Consider the following 8774-nt stretch of genomic DNA (forward strand, 5'->3'; position numbering starts at 1 on the left):
AATATCTCTTGATACATCTTAAGTACAATTCATATCTAAGAGTATTTTAAAAAACCCATATAATGTAACAATACTTACAAAATCTCTATACAAACTGTACCTTTTATTTAAATGATAAGTTTGTTAAAAGAAACTGTATTGTATATTATTTAAAGCAGAATAAATTTTCTAGAATATCGATTGATAAATTTCTCCAAATCATTCAATGAATTATACTCTATTTTATTTATACAAAGAGAATCCATTCGATTGGCTGGTTGAACCCGCTGAATATCAAAATCATATTTTTTAAGTCTTACAAGTATATGAGTTATGGCTAATGTACGGAAATTGCCAACTGTAAATAAGTAAAGCTGATGTGGTAAAGTTTACAGTTCATAAATGACATTAAACATTTACTTTTCGTGTTTTTAACCAATTAAGTTTAGCTACAAAAAAGACTTAGGAATACACAACTTACTCAAGCATAAGCCTTTTATAATTCTCTTCATTATTTTTTAGAGAATGTGATTATAAGTTTCAAATCAATAGATCCGTGCCTTTGTATTTAGCTTTACAAATGCTCCAATGCAGCTTTGGAAATATCCAATACCACTATAGTCAAAAAACTGGTTAACGTTTTTAACGACGAATGTTGGATAGAATGTTAGGCAAAGTGTATCGTGGTTAAATTTTTACTTGAACAAACTTTCACAAAAATTTTATAACGATCACAAAAAAAGTTTATAACGATATGAGTTCGTCAAAGGAAATATAATTTATATTAAGAAACTTTACATAACGTGAGCTTTTATCAAATTTTGAGCATGGTTTACAGTATGTGGATAAGTATGTGATATTCATATCAGTATAATGAAGTTACGAAATTTATCCGTAACATTTGTATATCCTAGAAGTTTTCAATTTTACAATGAACAAATATTATTTATTACAGTTTATTTATTCAAATAAATTTAAAATTTAAATCATATTATCTATCAATGATGATGCATAAAGTATGTTGCTTTGATCGATTGATATAAAAAATATCTGAATGGTTATTTACCAGATGCGTAAAATTTACTAAGACTCCAACTAAACTCCAAGACTGATAAAACATTTTTTTTTCGAGTAACAGACCCAGAATTAGATATATAATATTTATTTCCCATTTAGAATCATTAAAAGCGTATAGCTTGATGATTTTTGTCCGCAAATTTTTCAATGTGTAGTTGAAAAAATTTAACTTGTAACAAATAATAATTAAACCTGAGAATAATTTAAATATTCGTCTTGAAACTTCTCTTCACAATTCACATTGTGAAAATCTTTTTGTTTTTTTCCAATTCTTGTATAGTCCAATCCATTATAGGTTGCCTATACTGAAAGGGTTGGTTAAACATATAACTATAATGACTTGAAATTTTATGTCACTCTCTTAAAAAAATTAGGCCAAAAAAAAAGTTTTATTATAATAAATATTATTATAATAGTTAATTCTTTAAATTTTTTAAGGGAAAATTTTTTTTAATCGTCGTCACGAGTGTGCCTGTAAAGGTTCATCAGCTCGATTAGATCTCGGGAAAATCTTTAAATCGATCCAAATTTTTTGCGACAGACAATCTTACAAGCAGATACTACGAGGTAAAAGAAAAGGGGTAAAAATAATATTACACTATTTACCAATATAATTTATTTTCCATAGCAATAAATAGTTCATTTTATAGTTTACTGTAAAACAATATGTATATCTTTTGTGGTACTCTAATTATTAAACTTCAAATCATAAGTATTGTATAGATAGTTACACATTCAACAACATGTAAATCAAGTTTCCGTGGTGTAGTGGTTATCACATCCGCCTAACACGCGGAAGGTCCCCGGTTCGATCCCGGGCGGAAACACTTATATTTTATTTTGTTAGATCAATTTCAAGATATAGGATTATGGTGGAAAAATTGTGAAAATTAATGCAATTATTTTCTTAATCAGAAAATCTTTGACTTTAAATTTAATAATCATACCCATTCCAATTAACTTAGCAGTACTGATACAAATGCAAGTTTATTTTCCTGGTCCTTACAATAATTAATTATATTCTTTTTTTTACTTTCTTTTGGACGAGCAAGACCATGTATCTCATAAAACTGATATAACAAACGGATATACATTTGAATACATTTTCTTGTAAATATAACCTTTTCCTTATGAATTATTCAAATCCCCTTATTAGGATATTGCCTTCAAAAAAAAAAAAAAAAAAAAAAAAAAATTGAATTATTAAAACACGGAATAAGGAAGTATTTGTTAAACTTCATTAACAGGTAGTATAGGAAACGCTAGAAAGGTGTATCAATATTAAATATTAATTATTAATGTACTTTATTTATTTAGAATCAATTTATGGAAAAATATTCTTGAAAACCGGACTACCTTTGCATTTAAACAATTTTTAAAATATTATAAAAAAAATTTCTCCGTATTGTAATTATTTGTAAGTTGGTAGTTCGTAAAATGCGTGAATTTTATCCATAATAAACGTATTCGAATGGTTAATTAGGGCAGGCATAATAACTATTGAAAATATACAGTGTGTTGCATTTAAAATGCAGACACCCTCACACTTTTGCCATTTATAGGAATATCGATTTGAAAATTTGCACAGTCATACAGGGGGGGGGGTTCACATTTTTGTAGATATTTAACCAAAACCTGAACCTTAAACTCAGACTACTATAAATGGACAAAAAGGAAAAATTCTAAAATTTTGTCTAGCGCCAGAGATAGTTAGATATACCGAAAAACATTATTAGAAAAAGTTGCTTTGTTTTGTATGCCCATATACCGATTTTCATGACAAAAATCACAATTATAATTTTTTCATTATTTTGATTTGCACTCAAAGTTATTACAAGTTTATTGAAATACTTGAATACATAACACTATTAAATTATCAATTTGTCCAGTTTTTACATTCCATTGCTATAAAATTATTAATAAAGTAACTTGTAATAACTTAAAAACCAAAATAGTGAAAATCGGTATTTGAGCATAAAAATCGGTATATGGGTAAGTATATGAGGATGTCTTCATCTTAAATGCGACATACTGTATAAAGTATATATAAATCTTAAAAATGTAAATGTTATAGTTTAATATCTACTAAGTTTGAACTTAAGTTTGAACTAAAACTGTAGAACTGGAAAAGATGTAATGACCATGACCAGAACATAATATGAAGTCTTTCATTAAAATATAAATCTGAAACAAAAGTTGGCTTTTATTTATCTCAAATATTCATATTTTATTTTTCTCAAATATTTGAATAGTAACAAGCCGTAGGGTGGGTCTGGCACGACCCTTGAGGTCTACACTCATGACTTCCGAGTATAATAAAGAGTTATAAAAAAAAAATTAATAAAAAAAATAAAAAACCTCGACCGAATTTTACGAAATTCTTTTCGGATCATATTGCCGATAATACTGTTCGATCGACACTTCAACGAAGTCGATACCATTACAATAACTTCCAGGAATATAAAGAATTTTTCTTTAAATTTCAGCTGAAATTATTCGCCTTTCAAAATTATGTTTCGAACAAAAGCTGTTGACTTTGCAATTTAAAGCACACCTTTATAGCCGTATGAGTGATGAGCAAATGAGCAAGAGTTGAATTCTACAAGATGATGTATGTCCATGTCAATTTCAATGAACTGGGTCACCCTATATGTATTATGGCTATAAAATCATTTTCTATAAATAATACTTTTACGCTACCCACAATTTGAAATCAACCCACTAAAATAATCAAAAAGAAAAAAAAAATTCAATCATCCATATATTATTATTTATATTATATACAAGGCTAATCAATATTAAATTATTTTATATATTATACATAGTGGTTTGATAAAAATTGTCAAAATTGGATTTAAATATAAAATTTTAAATAAAAAAACTTGGACGTGAGGGCATAACGAAGAAAATTTCTGTAATTTCTTATGCCTGCGTTTTTGAGGATTGATAAACACGAGTTTGGTAATAAAGAAAAATAATGTTTAAATTACGACTCGTGTATCGTATTTATAATTTTTTTTTTACTAAAGGAACCGAAAAGACAAAAGCAAGAAAGGTATTGGAAACACAATGTCTAAAAAATGGAAAGGAGTTTGAAACTACGAAAAAGATCCAAAAATACAGTACAATTATCAAAACAAAGCCATTTTTCATTCTTCTTGACAGTTTTAAACTTTTTGCCATTACTTTACACTTTTTGTAATGTGCTGCCAATGGCTTTTATTCGTAGGTAGATACAAAATTTATTTATTTAAAATTACATAAAAATTCAAAATTTATGATAGAGAGTGAGTGCAAATTCGATAGGAAACCTGCAACTGTATATCGAAATGTTTCTAAAGATATTTTAAGTTAAATCTATTAAATATCTTGTATGTAATAACGTTTGTGTTTCACATTTTAACTAAAAGGTAGAATACAGCAGACGTCAGCTAAATTTTGTTAGCATTCGTTCTTTATAACTTTTCAGTTGTTTATAATTTTTTTTACGTTTAGGCACAACACTTGAGTCGCCCTATTAGCTCAGTTGGTGAAAGTGTAACCAATTCCGTCCGCGGTATGATTAGGGTAGCGGGTTCGGTTCCCGCGGTCGCAAAAAAATTAATTTAATTAATAGTTATGATGGGCTGGTGTAGTGCATGGTATATGCATGAAGGAGGTGCACTCTGAAATTGAGGAGCTGATAAATGAAATTATCAGTGAAAAGGTGGTAAAACACATATTTGGTATCACAATGGGCTCTATAGCCTAAGTGTGCCCTTTCTTGGATAGACAATATAACCTAACCTAACCTAACCTACAACACTTGAAACACATTATAAATGTAAATTTCTACAGGTAATTTACAACCTATCATCTAACAAAAATTAATTTGATTATTGATCATGACCAATATATAAGCGTTTAAAATTAAGGCATATAATACTCAAAAAAAAAAAAAAAATGTACAATTCAGAATATGATCTCAAATTTTAAAACAATAAAAAATAACAACACTATAATCTGTCAATGAAAAATGAAAGGCCATAAAATTTTATTCATAGATATTTTTAAACTTTCATGATTAACAATTTCATAATTGAATTTGACATTGAAATTTTTATCAAACGTATGATTCGTAAACAGAAAACGTATTTTTTATTTGTGACATTGGCATGAACAAAATGGAATTGAAAAGCTTTTAAAAATGTACAAAATTAATCTTAGCAACTAAAATTAACGTGCGAATAATACGATACAAGTCGCAAATTGTATAAGAAATTTCTAATGACAGGCGACTTATAGTTGTTTTGTACGAAATTGTGCAAAGAAGTACATTTCAACGGCATAAAGTTGTAATAAAAATTGTAGAAGCATCGATATCGTTGCATGCGTAGTCATGATAGGGACATTAAAATCAATGCTAGTGTTTCCAGTGAAAAATTTTGGCGACAAAGAAGGCTGTTATGACTAATTCCTAATTCCTTACATGTTTATGTTATTGAAAATATAAAAAAAATATTGAAAAACATTAACTAATGAAACTTAATCCATTAAAAATTGTGAAAATAAGAAATCAATTTGCAATAATATTATTCTTCAAATATAAATTATTATAATTATTTATTTAAATTTGTGAGACAATAATATTAAATTTTCTATGAAAGTCATAAATGCAATCCATACAATTATATATGTATCCATACAATTCTATAATTAAAGTAGTGTATCGTTACCATGGGAACGCCTCCAATAAAACTCACACCTCACACACGGTGCCAATACATTTTCAAAGTTGTCGATATTTAACACGTAAAGGATATAAGATCTATACTATCTAGAAGACATTTTTTTAACATTGCAATAGCAAGCTCAAAAGACCGCTCCGAGGACACCGTTTTGATACGATAGAGGAGATTCAAGCCGCAGCGAAGACGGAACTGAAGGCAATCCCGGAAAGTGACTGCAACCAGTGTTTCGAAGATTGGATATCCTTTAGCATAAGTGCATTGCATCGGGGGGGGGGATTACTTTGAAGGGGATGAAATTGATTTGGAAGAATAAAAAAAGAATTTTCAAAATAAATACAATGTCACCTTATTTTAGTACTTTAATTAAACTAAAATATTTATAGTTTTTTTTATAAAAATTTTTTTAGTATACAGTATCGCAAAGTGAATACAATCCATTCATTATGCGATGTTACCCATTTGGTACTTGCCTATTTTTGATAATGTTTTGTGTTCGTCTTTGTGCCGGGCCAAAGAATAATTTTAATATTTTGTGTTGTTAAATACCTAATCATACAACACTGTGTATAAATTTATTATTAATTTAAAAATACATTATTAAAAAAAAAAAAGAACTAAATATACACCTCTTTATACTCATAATTTCCATACAAAGAACATTCCAAGGTGAAGAAAGTAAAAAAAAAAAAAAATCACGCGTTTCCGGATATATAAATTGTGTTTATTTCAAAAATACAAGTAATTAATTATTAATCATAGGAGACATCATTTAAATTTAAAAAAAAAGTGGTAAATTAGACGGCTTTAACATTCTAAGGATTAATATTATTATTTGATTCTAAAATCCAAAAGTGAAGTTTCCAAAATCTGGATTCTCCTTCTGAATATATACTACTTGAATGCATATTTCCGAGTATTCCCTTTATTAGCATTATGTTTCAGGTGTTAACTACGAACTTTTTAAAAACAATAAAGAATAGAAATATGGGGCTTTTGAAACAAAGAGAATTAAATTTTGGAAAAGATTAAAAATAATGCTTTATATATATCTTTATAGCTTTATATAGATAATAAAATGCTTTGAAAATCTTTTAACAAAATTCGTTAGAGTAATTACATATTGCAAATCCTTATATTTTATTTGTAAAAAACTTTCATAAAAGAAATTCATATGCACTAAAAAGTTAACTAAGCACTAATAATGTAACTACAATGATTGTTATTTTTGGAGTCGGTGTCAGCCGAGGAAATAACTGTCACAGATCAGTTACATTACCTTGCCTGACACCGACTCCAAAAAGAAGAATAATTGTAACTACATTATTCTTTTAGTTTTTAGTGCATATTAATTTGTTTTGAAATAGTTTTTTGTGAAGTTGGTGTTTTTTTGTAAAAAGTTTTTTATTTATTTTGTGACTTTAAGTGAATCTGAAATACAATAACTAATTTGTCAGTAAAAAAGAATCATCGAAATCGCTTTGTGAAAACTGGACCAAATTGAAATGGTCTCTGCGGGAAGTACCTGCTTTGAAATAAAAAAAAGAATAATCAAAATCGGTTCACCCAGTCGAAAGTTCTGATGTGACAAAAATAAATAAAAAATACACTCGAATTGAGAAGTTTCTCCCTTTTTTAAGTCGGTTAAAAGGGTGTTTTTCTTTATTATAATTCTAATAATATGCACAAATCTGGCATGCTCAAAATTATTATCGCACTATAAAGAAACCAAAACTATTATGACGTTATGCATATCTTGAATAGATTTAGCTAAAATAAATATTTTTCTTTAGGGGACTCATTGTCTTTCCCACACAATCGCCCCTGTTTCCGTAAGATATAATGGAAAATAATAATAAAAAATAAGCTTTTGTAAATATTTTTTGATTAAACATATATTTTTCCAAAGAAATATGACTCAAATATTGTCTGAAAAAGTATGAATGGAAAAATGGCTTTGAATGATTCTGAATGATAGAGTCATATATTATTTAAAATTTAAACTTTTCACGTGTTTTTTTTTACAACAATACACAATCTTTAAAACTATAAAACAAAAAATAAAAAAAAGTATTATTATAAAATTGTTTACCTACTTACTTTAATATTCAATTCTGCATGCCTGCCATATAAAGTGTGTTCCAAAATTAACTTAATATTTGAATTTTACATAATTTATGCTATAAAGTGATGACAAAGGAAAAACAAAGCCAGCATGATTGAATTTTAAAAATGGTTGGCTATATGGATAAAAAAAATTTTTAAGTAAAAATTATGCAGGTTTGGTAGGTCAGAATACCTCTTCAAATGTGAATACCAATTAATATTCAACGTCTGCGACTTATGTCAAGTAGCTAGCGAGCATGTACGCCTTTGGGGAAGAAACTGAGAACTATTTCATGGTAATTCAGACACATATGATAAATTTTACTCGATATGTTATTCCATACATAAACTTATATTAGATACTTTATGAATCACTTCCAAAAATTATTTTTTGTTTTAATTTTGAGACATACTTTAACAATAATTTTGCTGTATCATTACTTATTTATTTAAAATTTAGCTATGAACAATAAGTATATAAAATTTCATTCATTAGTATTGTCATGAGTCCATGGGACCTATTTTTAAAATTGAAAAAGAAAAATTAAAATAAATATTAAAAAAAAAAAAAACTCTTCTTTGAATCATATTTGCATAAACTCTATTGATTTGCTAAAATTTCAGCTCAATGTCTTCATGAAAGTAGATAAATACTCATTTTTTATGTAATTTATTAAATTTGATAATTATATACAGCTCAAACAATGATACTGCAGTATTTGCAGGGTATTGAAACAGTTAGTTAGTCATTACCACTTATTTTTTAAGTAAAAATTTTCTGATAATAAGAGACACATATGATTGATCTAATGATAGCATCGTGTATTTATAGGTCTAAAACCAGGTGTGATATTTCAGAACAGTTTCCAGTCGTTCAGTCGCTTC

At 27.4% G+C, this 8774-nt stretch overlaps 1 non-coding gene across 1 annotated transcript; it reads left to right on the plus strand.

Annotated features, from left to right (window-relative positions):
• The first annotated feature begins 1810 nt into the window (after positions 1-1810).
• Trnav-aac lies at positions 1811-1883 on the plus strand. Its single transcript has one exon. It is a non-coding gene; the product is annotated as a tRNA-Val (tRNA).
• The last annotated feature ends 6891 nt before the right edge of the window (positions 1884-8774 follow it).

Source organism: Chrysoperla carnea, chromosome 2, assembly GCF_905475395.1.
Source record: "Chrysoperla carnea chromosome 2, inChrCarn1.1, whole genome shotgun sequence".
Lineage (NCBI taxonomy): Eukaryota > Metazoa > Arthropoda > Insecta > Neuroptera > Chrysopidae > Chrysoperla > Chrysoperla carnea.